Here is a 26602-nt window from a genome sequence, read left to right on the forward strand (position 1 = left end):
GTGGCAATGTGTTGAATGTAACCAAAATATAATATAAAGTATGAAATAATATAATGTGTACCTATAACATGTATCATATTATAAATATGAAAGGCAACAATGTGGCTTTTAGTTAGATCATTTGTAAATTATAAATCAAAGCAAATATCCTTTTAGAAAAGACTGGATGATACCATCAAAACACAATAATACCCATTATAAATTATTATTGATTAAAAATATAATATATATTATTTGTAAATATAGGAAGGTAAACCTAGATGTACCTTGATCTTCCATCTTTATTACTCTAATTTAATTTATTTGATTTGTCTATTATTTATTAAATAACCTACTATAAGGAAATGTGTAACTATAAGTAATATTTCATCCTTATTGTGTTAACATACTAATATAAAAATAATGTGTTACTAGGAAATAAACAATTGTATATATATTGATGAAGGAAGTATCTTTTCTTCCAAAAAATGGAACTTTTCCCTTTTAATATGATTCATATTTAATAAAGTAATATTCTTATATTAGATATTACTGAACTAAATATTGAAGTGTCTTCTCAATTGAGATATTTAAAATCTGAAGAAAAAATAAAAATTGTATAATTTAAGATTTTGATTAAAAATGTGAATATTAAATAATAATTAACATAAAAAATAGGAATAAAAGAAAAAATGAAAATTGGAATAAAAATAAAAAATTGAAATAAAAAATAATACATAGGATTACCATACCTATCAGTAACCTATAAAAAATAATTAAGTCATGTAACCTTGCAAATAATACACGTCTCTTAGTATATAAATGCATTATGATATACTTCAAATATATTTTTTATTCCCAATTCTTCCTTTGTACTTGAAATATTAATTATTAAAGTATCCTGTAAACACATATATTTATCAAATATAAATGTGTGTGATTGAGACCAAACCTCCCCCTTTCAATATCATGAAATATGATATTATAAAAATTAATATGTTTAGATTAAATTAAATTAAAATTTGTGTTGCATATCTTCAAGACCATATTATAAATATCACTTCCATATTTGAAAAGAAAAATGATTTTCAATCTATGTACCAATAAAAGAAGTGACTAACACAAAAGATATAAAAAAAAAATCAAAACGTTATAACCTTATTCTAGAATGTAACTCTTCAGAATAAACCCTTAATAAAAAATCCTAATATCTCTATACTAAAGAAATGTCTATGAATAAGATATATATATATCCGGTATAAATTCCTTCATTTATACTTATGTACTATAACTTATTATCTAATATTATACATACATATTATAACCTCGAAGTTAAAATAAAAATTCCCCTTTTTTCTTTTTTCTGGATCCAAAGTACTCAACATTGACATTTGCAGCTGCTCAGACAATCAATCATTCATAGACACATCTATGCACACAAGACTGTCATGGTTCTTTAACATATACTTTCACATAAAAACATTGACGGACACAAATCCCTTTTTTTCCCAATTATTCTATGCGCATTTCAAAGATTATGTTACTAATTTGAAGTACTTCTCGAAAAAACAAATTCCAATGTATTACACACTGTACATATGACCATGGAACAAACATTTATTTTTAGCTTTAGTACCAAGTCATGCTCTGGTTACGTGCAAGGAACACCATTCCAAAACAGCAAGCAGTTTTACTACACTTCCAAAGCTCAGATTACATTCCTAATAACTCTAAAGGAGATATATATATATTCGGTACCTGAGAAAATAATAATTATTATCAATCATGCTTTCGCGAATTAACCTTACACAAGAAAATATATGTTAGGCTGGTTTCACACTACGTTTTTTTAACATCCGTTGAAAACGTTTTTTTAACGGAAGTACGGATCCTGTTTTTATCAATGAAAACGCACCCAAACGCAAGTCAACGTTCCGTTATTTTACTGGATCCGTCAACGGATCCAGCAAAAAAACGGACCGTTTTACTTGCGTTTGGGTGCGTTTACATGCGTTTTTTGTCAAATTTGAACGGATCCGTTTTTTTTCACCAACACCCACAAAGTGTATATACATTGTTCTACTGGTCTCTAGATCAGATATTTCTTGCTAGCACGCTGAGAGAATGTCTGACATTGTGGATTTCAATATGAATCTGGATATGGATATTGCCCTGTGTCTATTGCGCGCTCGAGCGGTGGAAAAGGAGCGACTCAGAAAATGGGCACAGAGACGTCGGCGCTATTGGCTGCATCCACTGAATGCACGTCGTCCGACACGAGGTGCATTCTCTTCTTTGTACCCAGATCTCTGCAAGCACCCAGACAAGTTTATGGACTACTGCCGCATGTCTAAACCTACTTTTGATGAACTGTTGCAACGCGTGCAAAGTTTAATTACTAAACAGGACACCCATTTACGAAGGTCAATTTCTGCAGAGCATCGTCTTATGTTGACTTTAAGGTATGGCATTTCCATATTATTCCATGTCGTGTATTGTTTGTTCTAGATTGAGAGCTGTGCTGTTGTTTTTTAAACTCTTAACAACCCATGACGTAACCATGACGTACTGGGTACGTCATGGATCGTGTGCCGTTAATCCCCGCCCCCTGCTGTTGGCAGGCGGTGGCTATCCACGCACATATCAGCAGTTTTCAACTGACATGTGTGCATGCTAGCCGCGGGTGGAAGCGCTTCATTTGCTTACAAAATCTGACAGCAATATGTATATGCGTGCCGCCATGACTGTTACGTACCCCGCCCGATTTATTTATTTATGTATTTATTTTTCCTTCTTTAACACAGATTCTTAGCAACCGGAGAAAGTTTATCTTCACTACACTTCCAGTTTAGAGTGGGGATATCAACGGCATCGGGAATTGTGAAGGAGACCTGTCATGCTTTGTGGGAAGTGCTACAGCCCGAATTCATCCCCCATCCAACCACGGAACAATGGCTGTCAATCTCAGAGAAGTTTATGGAAGTCTGTCAATTTCCGAACTGTCTTGGTGCGGTTGATGGAAAACATATCAGGATTTTAAAACCATCTGGCAGTGGGTCACAATTTTATAACTATAAAAAATATTTTTCCATAGTATTAATGGCAATAGTGGATGCCCAATATCAATTTGTTGCTGTGGACATTGGAGCATACGGCCGCTCCAATGACTCACAGGTCTTCAAGCAGTCTGCAATGGGCCGCCGTTTATACAGTAATGATTTCAATTTTCCACCACCCAGACCCCTTCCTGACACATCTGAACCACCACTGCCGTTCGTATTGGTTGGTGATGAAGCATTTCAAATGTGTGAAAATCTTCTGAAACCATACTCCAGCCGTGGCCTCAATCAAGCGAAAAGGATTTTCAATTACCGGCTAACGAGGGCACGAAGGATGGTGGAATGCGCATTTGGTATGATGACTGGAAAGTGGCGCATTCTGACAACAGCCATTCAACTAAAAACAGATACGGTGGATGATGTTGTTAAAGCGTGCGTAGTTCTCCACAACTACGTATTAAGTAAAGAAAGGCTGGTTATGGACCCTGCTGATGTTGAACTCCCTCTTGACGATTATGCCAATGTTGGCCTTCGTACAACGTCCGCTGTATGCGCAATGAGGGATCAGTTTGCAACTTACTTTATGTCTGATACCGGTCGAGTGGCATGGCAGGATGAATATGTGTGAAGTTTATTGAAAGTTTAACTCCCTCCATCCTTGCTGTAACATGTTTGCTATATTATTTTATGTTGTTGACAATTTTGAAAATTTGGTTCGTTTTACCTTAAGTTACATTGCCCCTCACAATTTTTTACTGTTTGTTTTATTTTACCTAAATAAATACACCTTTTCATTATCTGCATCGCTTGGATTGCTTTGTTTACTAGGGTGGACAAGTTGGGAACCTTGAATTTCTTATCTTGATTTAACATTTGTAGAATCACTGTATGCTAAAACCTCAGTGTGTGTTGAGAAAATTGACAATGTCTTATCATCTATTGTGGTTCTTGAGAGATATTTGCTAAGTATATACACAGAATTATACTCTTCTTTCCCAAAAAAGGTAGCCATGGCAGGTTTTGGAGTGGGGATGGTGCAAAGCCATAACAAAGAAAATAACACATGGGGAAAGGCGTGTTGATGGCTGCCTACAGCTCTTTATGGCTCAAAACCACGGCGGTACTCCAGCTGCTTAACACTAGAACTACTGAGGTAGTCATTAATTCGCACTATGTATTCAAGTAGTCAAAAATAAGTCAGTAGTTTTAGTGTTAAGCCTATGTCACATGTAGCGACGTAGCAGCTATCACAATGACGATATGACCTTATCAGAATCGCTGCTGCGTCATTACATGGTCGCTGGTGAACTGTCAAACAGGCAGATATCACCAGTGACCAACCCACAGCCAGCATCAACGCGTTGAAGCGATGCTGCGCTTAACTATAAATATCAGTTAACCAAGCACATGGTTACCCGTAGCGTACACCGCTCTCATGCTGGCAGTGCCGGCTCCCTGCACACGTAGCCGGAGTACAGATCGGGTAAATAAGCACAGCGGTTTGCTTATTAACCCGATGTGTAGTCTGGCTACGAGTGCAGGTAGCCAGCGTAAAGCGTTGTGCTCTGGGACCAAGTTAAACATTACCCGATCAGAAATAGAATCGCACAAAAAAACTGTAAAGTATCATCCAACAGAAACACATACAATGTAGCTTGACACACACACACACACACACACACTTTGTAGATGCATACACACAGACACGTAACCTATTGGAAAGGTAAATATAATACTTGAATTTCTACCATCATAAAAAAACAATTTTGTATGGTACAACAAACAATATTTTATTAAACAGATTTTCAAATTTTAAATGCTGGTTAAATGGTGGTGCAGGGCAGAGGTAGAACTACTTTCACTTGGTGTACTCGTCGGACTCATTCCCATTGATTCATTTGCCGGACTGACCTCTCTGGGTATGGGGGTGTGTAGGGTCTGGTCATGTGCGGTGTGAGTGGATGACAAAGGGGAAGGGGTAGGAATTAGATTTCTGATTTCGGTGAGGAAACTTTGTGCTAAATCCGGATGTTGCGTGGAAGGTGCTTGTGGGGTTCTTGAGTGCAAATGTGGGGAGGTAAAGATGGAAGCAGAGGCACAAGTAGTGGCAGGGGAAGGAACACATGTAGGATGAAGGGTTACAGATGGTGATGGCAGTTGGGATAATCCTGGGTACTGTTGTGATGTGGCAGGGTATGATTGAGATTGGTGATGGATTGGTTGGCTTGAAAGTTGAAAATTTTGGGCGGGGGGCTGGTAACGTTGGGAGGGTGGTGGATAAGGTGGGTCAGGAGGCTGGTAAGGTTGGGGTGGTGGCTGATAACGTTGGGAGGGTGGTGGATAAGGTTGGGCAAGGGTCTGGTAAGGTGCGGCAGGCGCATGGAAATGTTGGGAGGGAGGATGGCGATTAATTTCCTGCGCTAGAGATTGCTGACAGGCATGCATAATATTCAATTGGCTATCGCTAGGTAAGCTTTCCATATGCCGTAGTACAGTCAAAAAGAACAAATTGTTGACTGATTTGTTAGCATCTGACTCAAGTTTTCCCAAACGATCATTGATCTCTCTGAAGCTTCTTTGTGTTTCAGCAAAGCCAGCTGTAATTTTTTCAGTTTGGAACTTCAGATAATCTAGGAAAACTGAGCTCATGTGCGAAAACTCAGGCATAAGGCTCCTATCTACAGTCCTATGGCGTTGACGAAATGACCCGAAACTTTGTCTAACACTTTGATCAGCGCCAGAGGCCTGTGATAGGGGAAAGTTCACGCTAGGACCTGCCAATTGAATATCTTCAGCCTGACAGTAATCTCCAGCGGGGACGTGTGGTTGGGAGGATTGGGAGGATGAGGGGTTACCAGAGAGGTCAGAGTTGGCAACGTCTTCCGATGGGCGGGTGGCGGTTGCTTCGGGGACCGATACAGGAGGGATTTCACGCGATGGATGCGATGTACTTCCAGTGGTGCTGTGGGTTGTTAAAAACAAAAAAAATTATTACATGATTTTGAAAGCATTGACCTGTTTGAGAAAAAAAACAAGTTAGATAAGGCAACACTTTTTGTAATCCTAATTTTTCAGCTTACCTGAGTGACGCCAGCGATGGTCTTAAAAAACTAAGCGCATTGTAATGTTTGTACCGATTACAGCGCCCGGCAGAACCACTGGGAGCCCTCATTTCGGCATTGAAATCCCTCTTGTATCGATCCCTAATAGACCGCCACCGTCTGATCACTTTCTCGCCTGTAAAACAAAACAAAAGAGAAAAATTTTTACATTTCAAAAACCAATGCGCACAACAGCCCTATTCCAAAAAATTTTTTGACAAGATATTGACATTTACACATTTTCAAATTGGAATACTTACGAAACAAATACTGCGTCTTAGCATCCATGGACTCCCATGTATCCATCAGAGATCTGCTAACCTCATCCCACAATCGGCGCGTGAGTACTGCATCCCAGTGGTGGTGGTGGGCTGTGTTCCACAAGGCAGGACGTGCCTCGACTTCGCAAATCAGCAGGTCCCCATCTATAAAAGCCTCAAAATCTTGGTCATCTCCTTGGGGCCTGCTGCTGCGTCGTGAAACCTGAAATCGCCCATAAAAAAAAAAATTGGTACAAATGAACACAAGCACTCATACAATTCAGATGTAATGCAAATGGAGCATTTCCTTTCCAAAACAATAAAAAATTACTTACACCGCCCATGCCGCCACGGCGCCTACACACACGACTGTGGGATGAGGTTCCTGGACCAGTGGGACGTGCTGCAGCATCTGTTTCCTGAAAAAACATTTATATTAGTTTTGAGATAATGAGTCCTGTAGGATACTGTTTGATGAACGCTGATCAACTTACAGCGGAAGAGTGCTCGACCACCATCGGTCCACTATCAAGATCCTCAACCGGTTCCACTGCCATCGGAACCTGTAAGAGAAGACATATCATAATTAATGATCCTGGAAAATATTACTCTCAGATGCTGTACCAATTTGTCATTCAAAGTTTACGTACATTAATTGACGGGGATGAGGGCTCACTTGGCAGGGATGTGGGGGCTCCTGCACCATCTCTCTGTGAAATATTGCAGCTGTAAATGCAAAAACACATGACATTACAACTCCTGGGTGCTTGATAAACAGGTAGATATTGGGGCCACAATGTTAATACTCACAGATTTGAAGGCGGTCACAGATGGCAGTCACAGCAACGTCTCCGGTGTGCGGAACTGCCTGTCCTGTTGGTGGCCTTGGGAGGTCACAGCAGCTGTAAATGAAAAAACACATGACATTACAACTCCTGGGTGCTTGATAATCAGGTAGATATTGGGGCCACAATGTTAATACTCACTGATTTGAAGGCGGTCACAGATGGCGGTCACAGCAACGTCTCCGGTGTGCAGAACTGCCTGTTCTGTTGGTGGCCTTGGGAGGTCACAGCAGCTGTAAATGAAAAAACACATGACATTACAACTCCTGGGTGCTTGATAATCAGGTAGATATTGGGGCCACAATGTTAATACTCACAGATTTGAAGGCGGTCACAGATGGCAGTCACAGCAACGTCTCCGGTGTGCGGAACTGCCTGTCCTGTTGGTGGCCTTGGGAGGTCACAGCAGCTGTAAATGAAAAAACACATGACATTACAACTCCTGGGTGCTTGATAATCAGGTAGATATTGGGGCCACAATGTTAATACTCACTGATTTGAAGGCGGTCACAGATGGCGGTCACAGCAACGTCTCCGGTGTGCAGAACTGCCTGTTCTGTTGGTGGCCTTGGGAGGTCACAGCAGCTGTAAATGAAAAAACACATGACATTACAACTCCTGGGTGCTTGATAATCAGGTAGATATTGGGGCCACAATGTTAATACTCACTGATTTGAAGGCGGTCACAGATGGCGGTCACAGCAACGTCTCCGGTGTGCAGAACTGCCTGTTCTGTTGGTGGCCTTGGGAGGTCACAGCAGCTGTAAATGCAAAAACACATGACATTACAACTCCTGTGAGAACAAACAAGAAAAAGAATCTTTAAATACATATTGAAAATCTACGCAAGTCAGAAAATAGTGTCTGTTGGCCCCCGTCAGATGAAAACCATGAATAACAAATAGTATTGCCATATCTAATTATCACACCAAAAAATATATACAGTTTGAAGTCACAGTGGAGTCCACAAAAGATAGGACCCAAAAATGAAGACTCATAATTATCAAGACTATGTGTAAAATTGCAAGATTTGCTGCAAGTCTGTATTGTGACTGCAAAAAATGGAGTTTTTTAGGAAAGATCAGAGCCAAAGAACTGCTCACGTGGAACATAAAATGCTGCAGCAACAGTACACACACCTAAACCCAGTCACAGGTAGCACTCACATATTTTAAAGGGGGTCAAGACTGCAAGACTGGCTGGTCTGTTGGGGTCTTGGCTGGTCACAGCAGCTATAAATGTATGAAGAAATATTGTTTAGCATTGAACAAAAACATGCAAGCAGGGCATAAAATGCAAAATATGGCTATACTTACATCAAGGTGCAAGCTCTGTGGTCTTCTGGCTATATGGTGAGACAATGGCTTGTCCAGGATGTTCAAGGGAGCTATATGCATTGAGATAACATTGTTTGCTACTTTCTGGGCATGCTCAGTACAAAAGCAGGATCCTGTAAAAAACGCAACTGAACGCATTCTGCTTGGCAGGATCCAGCGCTCATTGAAATGCATTGCAGCTCGCGGCGCAATGTGAAGGATCCTGTGAGATGCGTTATTTTGACAAAGCCAAAAAACGCTACATGTTGCGTTTTTGAAACATGTTAAAATAACGCATCTCACAGGATCCTGCGTCTAACGGACGCAAACGCATGCGAACGCAGGTGGACGCGAGTCCATTGAAAATGCATTGCAGTGAAAACGGATTTGCACAGGATCCGTACTTCCGTTAAAAAAACGTTTTCAACGGATGTTAAAAAGACGTAGTGTGAAACCAGCCTTACCTGATTGAGGACAAGAACATATGTAAAAATAAAAAGTTAATACTTCATCAATCTGTTTTACTAATAAATTCTGAGGGAAATAAAAGAATAAAATTATTATCATATTTATGATAAAAATGAAACACTTGAAATCTGTTACTTTCTCTTATTATTTTATTTTAAATATTATTATTCATATACAGAGATCAAATTATTTATTTATAACATTAAACTATCATTTTACTAAATGAAAATATGACCTTGATGTACTATCACTACCTTTAATATATATATATATATATATATATATATATATATATATACACACACACATACACATATATATATATATATGTATTGATTCACTGTATATGAATAAACATACTCATCAAACAATAAAATTAATTTACCCAGAAATCCACTTTATTTAACTGAAGACCATACCTAATTTTTTCTTCAAAGATTCGATTTATTAGATTCACATTGAACTTATAGGAATCTCTGAACTTATGTAATTCAAGGTTTTCTCTTAAGTGAGAGAGAATGTCTCTCTCTGAAAGACCACCCAGCTGTCGCGGGCTATCAAATCCTAACCCAGGGAGAGGATCTCCACAAGACACCTGTTTCTGTCTTTCAAAGCTATTACTCATCATTTGTCTGAGATAATCGGTATCAGATTTTGTGACAATTTTCTCTTTCATTGAAGGTGTCAAGGAAAGAGGGGGGGTGTATGACTTATAATTCACATGAAATTTCCTGCGAATTTCATACATCCTGTCACAGAAATATCTGGATCTGGGAGACACTGTTGGTTTTTCGCAAAAACGCTCCCTTTTTCGTGTCGGTTTTTCAGAATTAATTAATTTCTGTTTTAATTGGCTTTTTCTAACAAAATCAATAAATGTCGTACATTCGAATAGGGACTTTTTATTTACTGCCACCGCACAGGCTGCATTATCAAGGAAATTAAATTTCTTGATGAATAACCGTATCATTCCATCCAATCTCACATTTGGAATAACCGCCCTATACAAACGTTCAAAAACGGCCATAAATGAGAACGTACTCTCATTCTGTTCAATTTGTAATTCCTTCAACATCTCATAGTTTGGATCAGATTCATTCCTTGTACAGAAGATGAGATTTTTCAGCCTTATGATATCATTATCATTTGAACAATCAAATGTCTCATTGTCAGAAGACTTGTTTAATGCCAATTGTCTAAAGAAATGCTGAGGTAACCACATACGGAATAACTGATTCGTCTCACTATTGGTTAAATTTAACTTCTCAATGGAACTTTCAAATATCTCTGAATTTCTGCAAACATGTATTTTAGGATTATATGCGGGAATTAATTTGCATATGTCCATTAAATTTTTTCTAAGTTTAATCCCTAACTTAGCCTGTTCCATTTTTAGAAACTGATCGTCGCCATTTTCTCTCTCCACGTGTCTTTTCTGCACGTGTCCCACTCTGGCTCCTCCCCCTTCTGGCTTCTCTACGTCATTTCCTGCTTCTTTCCCAGTGTCCTGAAAATCACCTTGATTACGTAGCACATGTCTGCCGCCATTATCAAAATTCTGATTTGCAAAATTACAGCCAACATTACAGTCAGAATTCACAATATCACTGACTGACATTTCAGGTTCTAAGCAGTCTTTGGATTTCTCTGTCACTGACTCTCCTGACAATTCAGGTTGTCTATTTCCACCATTTTTACACTTTTCTACGATTAACTTGTGAAAATCATAGACTAAATGACAGACATTTCTGATTTTCTGTTTCTCTCTATTAAAAGACCTTACACATTCTATACGTGAATTCTCAAGTTCACACTCCTCATAAAAGCGTAACCAAAGCTCCTCTACATTAGAAATATCTGAATAAGTGAACTGAAGTTTACTTTGCTTAACATATGAAGAGATAAAATCCATTTTCTTACCTGAAATAATCAGATGAACTGATGGATGATCCTCTAAGACTTGATTCACCTTATTCAACACGTCCAATACTTCTTATAGACTGACTTTATCTTTCTTGCTCAAAAATACGTCAAAAGTTAACTTCTGTGGCTTTACAAAGTCTTTAAAGTTCATTTAAACAAAAAAAAACATTCATGCTACTTGACTTATACGTATTTCCTAGGTTCTGCGTGATTTTTATAAATTGTCGATTCCTGATCCTTTGCAGGAGATACTTAAAATACTTATGACTTTGATAACTTCGACCCCCCTTATGCAAAGTGAAGGAACAACAAAAAAATGTAAATAAATCACGAATAGCTGACTCGCCAAATGTTAAAAAATATACTCTTAAATATATTTTTCTTCAAATACGTAAAGGCGCATGAATGAAAAGACCTCAAAAATGTAAAAATAAATGTATTTTATCTATTTAAAAATGGTTGCCAGGGTTCAGTTACAGAAAGGAAAAATAATATACTTTGATAGCCTACGCAAAGAGTTCATTTAGTCCATAATGATCAATGGGAAGTCTTTACCCATCTTTCTTTGGTTCCTGAACGGCAATGCAGGGGATGTCATCTCTTAGCGTGTCTTCATCTTTGCAGCCTCGAGTCTTCTCACAGCAGGCAATGTGGGGAGCGAGCAGTAGCCCCCTCCATCGTGCATTATATACCAGCTGTTCAGACCATATAGGGCATTCTAGTGTAACACAGTTGAATATAGTTCCATATGACATAAGCTTCTAGAAGCTTCGAGAAGCTTCGGGAAGAATATATAAATATCCTTCCATGCCAGTACTCAAGTATACTCAATATAGATATTTTAATATTTATCCCTTATAAACTTTATTAATAACCTATGCCCTCCAACATAAACAGAACTATGAACGTATATGTCTTACTATGAAATATTTGATAACTTGATGTATTAATTTCAATGTTTTTACATGTGAAAAAAAAATTACATTTTTGATATTCAAATTCGAATGTTATAAAATTTGGTGAAGCACCTTTGGGTTTAAGATGATTATCACATCCCTTGTTACATTACTTGAGGGGTGTAGTTTCAAAATGGTGACAATTGTGGGGGGTTTCTACTGTTTTGGTGACTCTGGGCTCTTTAAATGCAGCATTAAATCTGCCATCTATTGCAGCCAAAATAGCACTCAAATAGCTCTTGTCACAGAGACAGCCTGGGAGATCACATAGATACCCCACCGCTTCCACTATTATGTCACGGAGAGCATTTTGCTGCCTCTAATCGTCAGGACAATATGCAATTGACTGATGACTGAAGGATGAGACGATGGCTGCTTTCTTTACCAGGCCAATTACTGGGAAACTCACAGTGACCGTTTTTTATATATACCACCGATTCCAATGCATGGAATATGCAGCTGAAACCAGAAGTTTCCATACACTATCTAAAAAGACACATATGCATGTTTTTCTCACTTTCTGACATGAAATTAGAAAACTTTGCCATTTTTGGTCAATTAGGATTACCAAAACTATTTATATTTGCCAAATGCCAGAATAATGAGAGAGAATGTTTGAAAGCATTTTTATTACTTTCTGCAAAGTCAAAAGTTTACATATTTTTCATTAGTATTTGGTACCATTGCCCTTAAACTCTATGACGTGGGTAAAACATTTTAGCTATCCTTCCACAAGTTTCTCACAATAGTTGATATGAATTTGGGCCCATTTCTCTTGAAAGAACTGGTGTAACTGACACATGTTTGGAGGTCGCCTTGCTCGCACCTGCTTCTTCAGCTTTGCCGATAAATTTTCAATAGGATTGAGATCAGGTTTTTGTCATGGCTACTCCAAAACATTGACTTTGTTATTCTTAAGCCCCTTTGCAACCAGTTTGTCAGTTTGCTTCGAGTCATTGTCCATTTCGAAGAACCATTTCCGCCCAAGCTTTACGTTTCTGGCTGATGTCTTGAAATGTTGCTTCAGTATTGCAACATAATCTTCTTTCCTCATGATGCCATCTATTTTGTGAAGTGCACAAGTCTCTTCTGCAGTAAAACAACCCCACAATATGATGCTGCCACCCCCGTGTTTCACAATTGGCATGGTGTTCTTAGGCTTCTAAGCTTCTCCCTTTTTCCTCCAAATATAATGATGGTCATTATGAACAAAAAGGTCAATTTTAGTTTTGTTAGACCACAGGACATGTCTCCAAGAATTAAGGTCTTTGTTCCTGTGTGCATTTGAAAACATTAATCTGACTTGTTTATGTTTCTTTTGGAGTATTGGTTTCTTCCTGGCAGAGTGACCTTTCAGCCCATGATGATACAGTACTCATTTGACTGTGGATAATGACAAAATCTTACCAGCTTCTGCCAGCATCTTCATAAGGTCTTTTGCTTTTGTTCTTGGGTTGATATGCACATGTCTGGCCAATGCACATTCATCTTTGGTACACAAAACCTGTCTCCTTCATGAGCGATATGAGGGCCGAACATCCCCACTTTATTTGTACTTGCATATAATTGTTTGTAAAGATGAAAGAGGCACCAAAAGATGTTCCAGACTTATGCAAGTACACAATTCCTGAGATCTTAGCTGATTTCGTTTGACTTTTCCATGATGCTACACAAAGAAGCAATGTGTTTCAAGTGTGCATTAAAATACATCCACAGGTGTGCCTGTAACTAACTCAGATGGTGCCATTAAACCTATCAGAAGCTTCCAAAGACATGACATCATCATATGGGCTGTCCCATATTGTTTAAATACTGTACTCCTATTGTATGTAAACATTTGACTTGGCAGAAAATAATAATGCCTTAAAACTTTCTCTCCCTCATTATTCTGGCATTTGGCAAATATAAATAATTTTGTCAATCTTAATTGACAAAAAATGGAAGAGGGTTATTCTGATTTCATGTCAGATAGTGAGAGAAAAATGGAGATGTGTCTTTTTAGATAGTATATGTAAATGTCTCGTTTCAACTGTATATTCCATGCATTGGAATCAATTGTGTATATAAAATATGGTCATTGTGAAATTCCCAAGAAATATTGTAACGTCTGCTTTCAAGTGTATATATATCTCATCATGGGTACTGCCAGGCTCCACAATAACCCCAGAAAAACTACCAGCTGCCACCACCAAGTGTTCATATAGGCTGATTGGACATCCATTAAAGGTAGTGTATGGCTTCAAGAATATGTTTATAGAGCAAGAGGAGCAAAGTTATTAATTTTATATATTTAATCTGAAAAGTAGGCAGTTTATAAAAATATACAAAAGATGTTACAAAAGGGACACAGCAATATAGTATATGAAATTATATAAAATAAAAGGGATAACAAAAGAAAAGTACTAAACCTGTGTGACTCAGGTACTGGCTCAGATTTATGAAAGCAAGAACCCCAATGAAATGTGGAACAATTCAACACAGCAGTGTGTTTTCATAGCATTGAACAAGGATCATAATTTGACATTTGATTTTATTAATACAAGTTACACCAACATACCTCCCCTCTGGTGACTCACAATAGGGCTAGTCATGGGATGTGGCTTAGGCTCTAGAAAATTATGAGATCCCCAACTTTCAGGATAGATATCTATCATGGTCATGTTTGTTATCGCAATTTTATCTTTATGTAAAGATGACACAAGGTATGTATAGCATCATCCATCTAACCAATACAAATTTGGGGCTGATGCGCTGAACACATAATTATATAAAAATCTGTATGTTCTTCCCCTCAGGATCATGATGCTGAAAATGTATCTCATAAATATCTGATACATATCCCAATATTCATCACTGACTACGAGCCCCAAAAAGTCTACCATCTTGCTTTGATCAGAGGAAGCTATTTAGCTTGGAAGTGTGTTTCTCTGCCTCCTAATACACAGACCCCAGACCTTGTGTCTGTTTCTCAGCAGATAACCAGTTGAATTACCTTTCTACACCCGACAGTCCTACTTCAATGGAGCTTAAAGTGTCAGCTGTCCTTCTCTCTTCCGTTATAATTATAATTAAGTCCATTTGTTCAATGTGGGAGATGGATATGTCCCCTCTACACAGACAGAGATGTCTTTTATGAATTTTACAATTTTTACTCTATGACAGCACTCCTTCCCTTCTCAGATCTGTCATGTGCCCAAACAGTAGTTTCCAACCACATATGAGGTAATGTGGTACTCATGAGAAATTGTACAGCAAATTATATGGTCAATTTTCTCCTGTTAACCTTGTAAAAATGAAAAATTTGGGGGTAAAGTAACTCTTTTGAGCAAAATAACTAATTATTTAATTTTTTTGCCCCTTTGTTTTTATTCCTGTGAAGCACTTAAAGGGTTATCAAATTTCCTAATGTCCTTGACGTTTTTAAAATGGGATCATTTTTAGATGTTTTAGCTAAATAGAACCCTAAAAGCTACTTCATATATAAAGTGGTCCCTAATAAAATAAGCTTTGTAAATTTTGCTGGACAAATTAAAAATTGCTGCTAAACTTTTAACCTCACGACACGAAAAAACAATATTAGATCACTAAAGTATATTGAAAAATATTAATCCCTACATGACTAATGATGTACTATTACGTTATTGGTCGTATTCCCCCGGTTACCGAGGGTTTCGGCGGTGAGGCCGCAATTATCCCTGGACATGTTTGCTGATCAGCAGACAAGTGCAGCTAACAGGTGCAGGTGAATGGGAGATCCACCTGCGCCTGTTAACCTCTTACATTTTGCTGTCAAACACTGACAGACCATTCCACGTCGCTATCAACCACCCCATGCCGCAATCACGGGGCGCCCAATGTGTTACTATGACAGAGTGGTGTATGATGATGACCTATGTTGCTGTCATGACTCACGTCATGTGACAGTCGGCAAAGCGCCAGCACTCACAAGAGAGCCGCATTTCTGATCAGGAGAAGTGATTGGACTGTGCAGTGATAAAGTTCCCTATTGGGACTAGTAAAAAAAAAAAATCAATGTAAACAGAAAGTTTTAAAAAATCTGAACAAAAAACAAAGTTCAAATCACCCCCTTTTGTACCACTGAAAATAAAACAAGAAAAAATAAAAAATACACATATATGGTGTCACCACATTCAGCAATTAATATGTAAACATATAAAATCAATTAATCTGATCGGTACCAATCGTAGCAAGAAAAAAATTCCAAACACCAAAATTTAGTGTTTTGGGTGGCCACAACATTGCATTAAAATGCAAAACATCTCATCTATACAAAAATGGTATAAATAAAAACGTCAGCTCAAGCCATACAAAATAAGCCATCACTGAGCCCCATATCCCGAAAAATGAGAACGCTATGAGTCTTGGAAAATTGCAACAAAAGCGCAATTCTTTTTTTGGACAAACTCCTGAATTGTTTTCACCCCCTAGGTAAAAGTATACATGTTTAGTATCTACAAACTCATACCAACGTGAGGCATCAGGCTGACATGTCCATTTTACCATATAATGAACGTGGTGAATAACAAAGAAAACATTGTGGAATTTCACTTTTTTCACAATTTTTCCACATTTGGATTTTTTTTTCCTCTTTCCAGTACACTATATAGTAAAATGAATGGTGCATTCAAAAGTACAACTTGTTCCACAAAAGAGAAGCCCTAATATGGCAATATTGATGGAAAAATAAAAAAAAATCATGCCTCTCTGAAGAAGGGGAGGAAAAAAAAAAAAAAAAGCGGCAAATCGCCTGGTGGTTAAGGGGTTAAAATTTGAGAGTCCTCAGTGGTTGATAGCTTTAATGGCTAACTGAAAAGATGGTAATCTATAGCAAGCTTTCTAGACTTCTGAGGTCTCTGTATTCGGCTCAGTATTTCACAAAATCCAAAGAGTCACATGCCTGTTTCCCTGAAAATAAGCCTTAAGGCTACTTTACACACTGCGATATCGGTCCCGATATCGCTAGTGTGGGTACCCGCCCCCATCTGTTGCGCGACACGGGCAAATCGCTGCCCGTGCCGCACAACATCGCCCACAGCCGTCACACATACATACCTGTCCGGCAAGGTCGCTGTCACGGGAGAACCGCCTCCTTTCTAAGGGGGCGGTCCGTGCGGCGTCACAGCGACGTCACTGAACCACCACCCAATAGCAGCGGAGGGGCGGAGCTGAGCGGGACGTAACATCCCGCCCACCTCCTTCCTTCCTCATAGCGGCCGGGAGGCAGGTAAGGAGAGCTTCCTCGTTCCTGCGGCGTCACATGCAGCGATGTGTGCTGCCGCAGGAACGAGGAACAACCTCGTTACTGCTGCAGTAACGAGATTTGAGAATGGACCCCCATGTCGCCGATTAGCGATTTTGCACGTTTTTGCAACGATGCAAAATCGCTTATCGGTGTCACACGCAACGGCATCGCTAATGCGGCCGGATGTGCGTCACGAATTCCGTGACCCCAACGACTCCGCATTAGCGATGTCGCAGCGTGTAAAGCCCGCTTTAAGCTTTAAGCGGGCTTTACACGCTGCGACATCGCTAATGCGGAGTCGTTGGGGTCACGGAATTCGTGACGCACATCCGGCCGCATTAGCGATGCCGTTGCGTGTGACACCGATAAGCGATTTTGCATCGTTGCAAAAACGTGCAAAAACGCTAATCGGCGACATGGGGGTCCATTCTCAAATCTCGTTACTGCAGCAGTAACGAGGTTGTTCCTCGTTCCTGCGGCAGCACACATCGCTCGTGTGACACCGCAGGAACGAGGAAGCTCCCCTTACCTGCCTCCCGGCCGCTATGAGGAAGGAAGGAGGTGGGCGGGATGTTACGTCCCGCTCAGCTCCGCCCCTCCGCTGCTATTGGGCGGCGGTTCAGTGACATCCCTGTGACGCTGCACGGACCGCCCCCTTAGAAAGGAGGCGGTTCGCCCGTCACAGCGACGTCGCCGGACAGGTATGTATGTGTGATGGCTGTTGTGCGACACGGGCAGCGATTTGCCCGTGTCGCGCAACAGATGGGGGCGGGTACCCACACTAACGATATCAGGACCGATATCGCAGTGTGTAAAGTAGCCTTTAGGCTATGTCCGCACGCTGCGTCGGAGTACCTGCAGTTTATTCTGCACGTTTTCCTTCCCTTGGTTTTTGACCAAATGGCTTTTGACCATTTTTTAGCGCTAAAAACGCATGCGTTTTTACCGCGTTTTTAGCGCTTTTTACCTGCGTTTTCACCTGCGTTTCTGCAGATGCGTTTTTGAGATCAAGACACTGAGAAATAAAGTTGAATTAGTCAAAAAGAATGAAAAAAGAGAAAAAAAGTATAAAATTAACTTTTAATAAAATTATATGGGAAATTATCATTTTTAATGTAATAATAGTGGTTATGCACATTTTAACAGAAAAATAGCTAAAGTTTATTAATTTTTTACATTTAAATTTTCGGTTATTGTGTGTGTGTAAAGGAACATTAGAACCCATTAATTTTTGCCCAGAAAAGCATGCGTTTTTGGAGCCAAAAACGCAGTTGAAAAGCAGGTAAAAAGCATGAAAAACGCAGGAATTGTGATTTTGGTTGCTTTTTGCCATTTCTCATTGACTCCAATGTTAAGGAAACGCTGCAGAAATGGCAAAAACAACTGACATGCTGCTTCTTTTTCAGCATGGTTTTTGACCACAAATATGCAAAATAAACGCTGCAGAAAAAAAAGCAAAGTGCAGACAGGATTTCTGCTTTTCCCATAGACTTTGCTGGAAATCAAAAACGCATGCGTTTTTGCCCAAAAACGCTGCTGCCAAAAACGCTGCAGAAATGCGGTAAAAAACGCAACGTGCGAACATAGCCTTAGTAGGTTTTTTTTGTCACCTTGGACTATGCTTAAAACATAAGCCTTACTCCAAAAATAAACCCTAGTTGTGATTCCATAAGGAAGTGTCCAAGAAGCTAAAATATGTAGCAGGACTCTTCATTAAAGAAAGCAGGCATCCCCAAAAGAATGCAGACACCCCTCCCCTGAAAAAAAAAAAAAGAACTCACCAGACTCCAAACAATTACAGTTAGCAAGTGCCGATGGTGGATGGGCTCTCACACAGAGATCTGCATTGCTGTCAGGTCCATCGCCATTCCAGCTACATTGTACTGCAGCTCTCACAAACAGATTGCGTACTAGTATCACTCCACGCAAGTAATACTGCTTACAGTCACCAGGTGGCGGCAACTGCTGTATAACGCATGGGGACCTGACGCAATGCAAATTTGTATTTTGAGAGCCCATTCACTTTCCAACTCTAATTGTCTGTTTTCTCTTGGGAGTAAACTTAGCAGTACATAGACAAAAATAATTTTAAGCTGGTAATTTAAACCTTTGTAAAAAATGGTATGTACCCACCACCACTATAGGACTGGTTTTGTTTTGCACCATGAGAATAGCAGATCAGATGAGAAAATGTGCATCTGAACAAGTAAAAGGATGAACACAAAATTATGATGTTCCCGACTGTGATGACATCATTATATTGAAATAAATATTCATTTGTTTTTGGTTCAAGAATAAATGGGGATTGTTGTCCATGGGAAAATACAAGACATCCCCTGAAAATAAGCCCTAGTGCATCTGTCAGAGCAAAAAATATTATAAGACCCTGTCTTACTTTCAGGGAGACATGGTATTTATGCACAACAGGAGATAGTATATATAGTAAATAAGAGAAGTAATGTGAAGCAGAACAATCCGTACGGGAAGGGGAGACACAGTTGTTGCATTAAAAATTGGTGTAGTTTATAGATAAGGAGTGTGAAAGTTTTGTTGTCCTCTTATTGAGGTCTGGTCCAGAGTCGTGATGCATAGTCTTTAATTGATTTAAAAAGACATAAATCCATATGACACATTCATCCCTGCGCTTTGTGTCTCCGATTTTAACTCTCTCTTTCCTCAAAGATAATTGGGAAACCGCCATTTAATTTTTTCTTTCACTACAAAAAAAATGGATAACACAAAAATGGTAAAAACGGATACATTGAAGGAAAAAAGCTGAAAAATTTATAAAAATAGATTTTTTTAGATTTTTTTGTATAAAAAATCATGCATATGTGAATAAGGTATTATTCATGTATACATATATACAGTACAATCTATGCACTAAATTATCACAGACATTGGTGTTTTCCCCTCCGACCACTGCTTACACTTGCCAAGCATGCAATGAATATCTATAAATTCAGATGTATAAATTGTAGCCTAATGTATAACACTTACTATTGCCATTTCACATCATGCTAGCCACACCTCATATTGCTGTATATAATAGGACTGAAAAAGAGAATTGTATTTTAACTAGCTTGAATATAGAGATGTTATTGACGGTATAATTTTACTAATGTAAACTTCTCCACCAAGCAATTCTTCCTTACAGATTGTCATAGTCTGATAACATGAAATGATGTCACACTGAGCTTGAAAATAGTAGTTTTCATATCCTTCTCATTTCGGTACTACAATGCTATGTGCATTCATATATGAGATCGCCACCTAACTTACCAATGCTGCCACCTACAGACCGAAAACTGGATCTATACAGACATTTTAATGTGTTTTATGTATAAGACAAAGGACCATTGTTAATTTAATAAATATCTGATGTATGACTCAGAAGGTTTATGTATGGAAAATGGTAAATGCACTGCTGAGAATACAAATCCATTTCTTGCTGCATTATCCTGGAGTGTTTTTATACTTCAGGCTACGATAATTAGTTTTAAAACCTCAATAGCTGTTTTGACAAAGCCAGGACTTTTATAGACAGGAGCAAATTGCTCACTTATGCGACCTTGCTGTAATTTTTTATAATATATGGCTTTAAAAGGGTGAATCAAGACTTTACATATAGTTTATGCATATGGTTTTTATAGTATATATGTATAGACAGACAGACAGACAGACAGACAGACGCACACATATATATATATATATATATATATATATATTGTACCTATACTCCTATGCACTAATAAAATGTTATTAAAATTTATTTTTAAGCATTAATTTGTAATCATTTAGTTAACATAACTGCATTGAGGAATAGGACCGGAAAGATTACATTGGGACAATCATGGCCTTAGTAAATGCCACTTAACAGGCAAAACTGAACAGAAGTTAGCTAGATAGTTAGTACTTGTTCCCATGCCGCTTCTTTTTTTATTTTTTTTTGTACTGTAGAGTACAGCGAATAAGATTTCTCAAACCTCATACACATGCTGCTTATTTTTTATTTGTAGATTTGAGCCATCAAAGGTTTTTTTTCAAATCTGTATATTTCAATTTTGTAAGTATTTTTCACTCATTTTAATGATCAGGAAAAACACTAGAAGAAACCAATCAAAAATGCCTTTTTTTGTACTGTTTTTCCTTCCAACGATTTTGGTTTTTAGTACACAAAAATCTGCTGCAACTACTCAATATGTGCACATGCCCCTTAGTTGTAGTGCTTCCATCAGTGGCCATATTTCCAGTTTGTGCTGCTCTATGCACTGAGGCTACATACAAACAAGTTGTCAATTATAGGCCTCTAAGCCATTTATTACATATTCACAGGAGACCCCACCAGTCCCTCTCCTTCTCACTGCTCCACAGAAAAGCTCTATAGTACTAATGTGAACAGCTTAGCTCTGTACTTGGTTCTTTCCATCAGTCCCATTGATGTTGAAGGCTGTGTCACTCTTCGTGCTTGACCACCAATCCTTTTAAAGTCTTTTCCATACTGCGTTTGTGCAGTGAGTAAGATCAAGGTGCTTAGGGCTCATGTTCTAGTATTCTTGTTAGCCCTCAACCTGTAAACCAAGGGAGAAGAACAGAGAGCAGGAAAAAAATAGAACATCAGACCAGATAAACTTTTCTAGTTCTTGTTCCCCTCCAACATAGATCCAGAGTAAAGCCTGCTTTACACGCTGCAATATATCTTACAATGTGTCGGCGGGGTCACGTCGTAAGTGACGGACATCCGGCATTTTAAGTTACATTGCAGTGTGTGAAAGGGAAGTGCGATTGCGATTGAACGTTAAAACGTTCATCGCATACACATCGTACCTGTCTCTAGAATTGCACGTTAGATTGTTCATCGTACCTGGGGTAGCACATATTGCAGTGTGTGACATCCCGGGAACGATGAACAGATCTTACCAGCATCCTCCGGCTCCCGGCCCACAATGCGGAAGGAAGGAGGTGGGCGGGATGTTTACGTCCTGCTCAGCTCCGCCCCTCCGCTTCTATTGGCCGGCTGCCGCGTGACGTCGATGTGATGCCGAACGTCCCTCCCACTCCAGGAAGTGGACTTCGCCACCCACATCGAGGTCGTATGGACGGGTAAGTACGTGTGACGGAGGGTTACTCGTATGTGCGGCACGTTCAACAAATTGAACGTGCCACACATACGATGGGAGCATTGTAAATCGCATACGAAATCAACATGTAAAGCAGGCTTAGGGCTAAATCCAGAGTAAGTCTACATGACAGAGATGGAGACCCATATTGACATTTGTAAAGGTTTACTTGAAAACCTAGAGTGGCATAAAGTGTGTAGGGTTTAGGGGATGGAGTGAGCTTATCTGACCGAATGGTAGGTGGAGAGGTTACAGAGGGTATTTAGGTGATGTATGGAATTTCATAGCAGTAGTTATCAAGTGATGTTGTATTTCCCTTTAAAAGAATATGTGTTCACTGTCGATGCGGCTGGAAGGAACTTGCTCTTTGAAGGCGATACATTTTTTTTATTGAGGGCGTTAGGCCTATTGCAAATATCAGTCACCCCAGGTGATACAGTTACAGTTGGAAAAAAAAGTATTTAGTCAGCCACCAATTGTGCAAGTTCTCCCACTTAAAAAGATAAGAGAGACTTGTAATTGATATCATAGGTAGACCACAACTATGAAAGACAAAATGAGAAAACAAATCCAGAAAATCACATTGTCTGATTTGGCAAGACTTTTTTTTTTTAATTATGGTGGAAAATAAGTATTTAGTCACCTAAAAACATGCAAGATTTCTGGCTCTCACAGACCTGTAACTTCTTCTATAAGAGGCTCCTCTGTCCTCCACTCATAACCTGTAGTAAAGTTTAAACTTGTTATCAGTATAAAAGACTCCTGTCCACAACCTCAAACAGTCAAACTCCAAACCCCACTATGGTGAAGACCAAAGAGCTGTCAGAGGACACCAGAAACAAAATTGTAGCCCTGCACCACGCTGGGAAGACAGAATTTCCAATAGTCAAGCAGATTGGTGTGATGAAATCAACTGTGAGAGCAATAATAAGAAAACTGAAGACATATAAGACCACTGATAATCTCCCTCGATCTGGGTCTCCAAGCAAGATCTCACAATGTGGGGTCAAAATGATCACAAGAACAGTGAGCAAAAATCCAAGAACCACACGGGGTGACCTAGTGAATGACCTGCATAGAGCTGGGACCACCGTAACAAAGGCTACCATCAGTAACACACTACGCCGCCAGGGACTCAGATCCTGCAGTGCCAGACGTGTTCCTCTGCTTAAGCCAGTACATGTCCGGGCCCATCTGAAGTTTGCTAGAGAGCATTTGGATTATCCAGTAGAGTATTGGGAGAATGTCATATGGTCTGATGAAACCAAAGTAGAACTGTTTGGTAGAAACACAACTCGTCGTGTTTGGAGGAAACAGAATTCTGAGTTGCATCCAAAGAACACTATACCTACTGTGAAGCATGGGGGTGGTAACATCATGCTTTGGGGCTGTTTCTTTGCAAAGGGACCAGGACGACTGAACCGTGTACATGAAAGAATGAATGGGGCCATGTATAGTGAGATTTTGAGTGCAAACATCCTTCCATCAGCAAGGGCATTGAACATGAAATGTGGCTGGGTTTTTCAGCATGATAATGATCCCAAGCACACCGCCAGGGCAATGAAGGAGTGGCTTTGTAAGAAACATATGAAGGTCCTGGAGTGGCCTAGGTAGTCCCCAGATCTCAACCCCACTGAAAACCTTTGGAAGTGGTTAAAAGTCTGTGTTGCCCAGCAACAGGCCCAAAACATCACTGCTCTAAAGGAGATCTGCATGGAGGAATGGGCCATCATACCACCAACAGTGTGTGCCAACCTTGTGAAGACTTACAGAAAACGTTTAACCTCTGTTATTGCCAATAAAGGACATATAGCAAAACATTGAGATGAACTTTTGTTATTAACAAAATACTTATTTTCCACCATAATTGGCAAAAAAAAAAAAATCTTGCCAAATTAAGCCCGCTTTACACGCTTCGATATATCTCACAATCCGTCGTTGGGGTCAAATTAAAAGTGACGCACATCCGGCATCGTTCGTGACGTATTTGCGTGTGACACCTACGTGCGATCAAGATTGAACGCAAATACGGTGACACGTTGTTTATTCCTCATACATTAGACGTTTTGTTGTACGAACCTAGTCAATTGAAACGTGTGACATCCCTCATACGATTTTGATGTCTAAGGCTATGTGCGCAGGTGTGCAATCTGCACCGCAGCTTAAAAAAGGTCCGCTTCAGAGCGCAGCTGAAAAGCTGCGTTCTGAAGCGCCTCACAATGTCTGTCATTCACTAATATCTGTCAGTCGGTCACTATCTCTGTCCCTCTCTCTCTGTCCATGTCAGTCTATCCCTCTTACCCCCTCTCTCATACTCACCGATCCCCGATCACCAGTGTGGCGCTGCACGGCATTCACACTGCTCCGGCGGCTTTTATTATTTTGAAAAAGCCGGCCGCTCATTAAACAATCTCTTATTCCCTGCTTTCCCCGCCGACCGGCGCCTATGATTGGTTGCAGTGAGACACGTCCCCACGCTGAGTGACAGGTGTCTCACTGCACCCAATCACAGCAGCCGGTGGGCGTGTCTATACTGTGCAGTGAAATAAATAATGAAATAATTAAAAAAAATGGCGTGCGGTCCCCCCCAATTTTAAAACCAGCCACATAAAGCCATACGGCTGAAGGCTGGTATTCTCAGGATGGGGAGCTCCACGTTATGGAGAGCCCCCCAGCCTAAAAATATCAGCCAGCAGCCGCCCAGAATTGCCGCATACATTAGATGCGACAGTTCTGGGACTGTACCCGGCTCTTCCCGATTTGCCCTGGTGCTTTGGCAATCGGGGTAATAAGGAGTTATTGGCAGCCCATAGCTGCCAATATCTCCTAGATTAATCATGTCAGGCATCTCCCCGAGATACCTTCCATGATTAATCTGTAAGTGACAGTAAATAAACACACACACCCGAAAAAATCCTTTATTAGAAATAAAAAACACAAACATATACCCTCGTTCACCAGTTTAATAAGCCCGAAAAAGCCCTCCATGTCCGGCGTAATCCAGGATGGTCCAGCGTCGCTTCCAGCTCTGCAGCATGAAGGTGACCGGAGCTGCAGAAGACACCGCCGCTCCTGTCAGCTCCACGCAGCTAATGAAGGGAATAGCGCGATCAGCTGAGCTGTCACTGAGGTTACCCGCTGTCACTGAATACAGCGGTGGCCTCGGGTAACCTCAGTGACAGCTCAGCTGATCGCGTGGCTGTCTTCAGTTGCTGCGTGTAGGTGACAGGAGCGGCTGTGTATTCTGCAGCTCCGGTCACCTCCATGCAGCAGAGCTGGAAGTGATGCTGGACCATCCTGGATTACGCCGGACATGGAGGGCTTTTTCGGGCTTATTAAAGTGGTGAACGAGGGTATATGTTTGTGTTTTTTATTTCTAATAAAGGATTTTTTCGGCTGTGTGTGTTTATTTACTGTCACTTACAGATTAATCATGGAAGGTATCTCGGGGAGACGCCTGACATGATTAATCTAGGATTTAGTGGCAGCTATGGGCTGCCAATAACTCATAATTACCCCGATTGCCAAAGCACCAGGGCAAATCGGGAAGAGCCGGGTACAGTCCCAGAACTGTCGCATCTAATGTAGGCGGCAATTCTGGGCGGCTGCTGACTGATATTGTTAAGCTGGGGGACTCCCCATAATGTGGAGCTCCCCATCCTGAGAATACCAGCCTTCAGCCGTATGGCTTTATCTGGCTGGTTTTAAAATTGGGGGGACCGCACGCCGTTTTTTTTAATTATTTAATTATTTATTTCACTGCACAGTATAGACACGCCCACCGGCTGCTGTGATTGGGTGCAGTGAGACACCTGTCACTCAGCGTGGGGGGGCGTGTCTCACTGCAACCAATCATAGGCGCCGGTGGGCGGGGAAAGCAGGGATTACGAGATTGTTTAATGAGCGGCCGGCTTTTTCAAAATAGTAAAAGCCGCCGGAGCAGTGTGAATGTTGTGCAGCGCCGCGCCGGAGATCGGGGATCGGTGAGTATATGAGAGAAGGCTGCTTAATTCAGTTACTCAGGAGTTTAGCGGTCACCGGTGAGTCCTTCACTGGTGACCACTAATCAGGACGTGACACAGACAGAGCCGCAGCATGACAATGAAGTCGGGTAAAGTTAACCCGAGTTCATTCTGATCGTGCGGCTCTGTCTGTGTCTGCTGTCATCTGCCATTAAGCTCTGCTACATGGCTGTCTGTGTCTGCTGTTAGCGGCCATGTAGCAGAGCTGAATGGCAGATGACATAGTAAAAACGCATCCCTACACATTACACACGCTTGGCAAGTCAATAAATAATAAAAAAAAAAAGGGT

Source organism: Anomaloglossus baeobatrachus, chromosome 4 (genome assembly GCF_048569485.1).
Source record: "Anomaloglossus baeobatrachus isolate aAnoBae1 chromosome 4, aAnoBae1.hap1, whole genome shotgun sequence".
NCBI classification, from domain to species: domain Eukaryota; kingdom Metazoa; phylum Chordata; class Amphibia; order Anura; family Aromobatidae; genus Anomaloglossus; species Anomaloglossus baeobatrachus.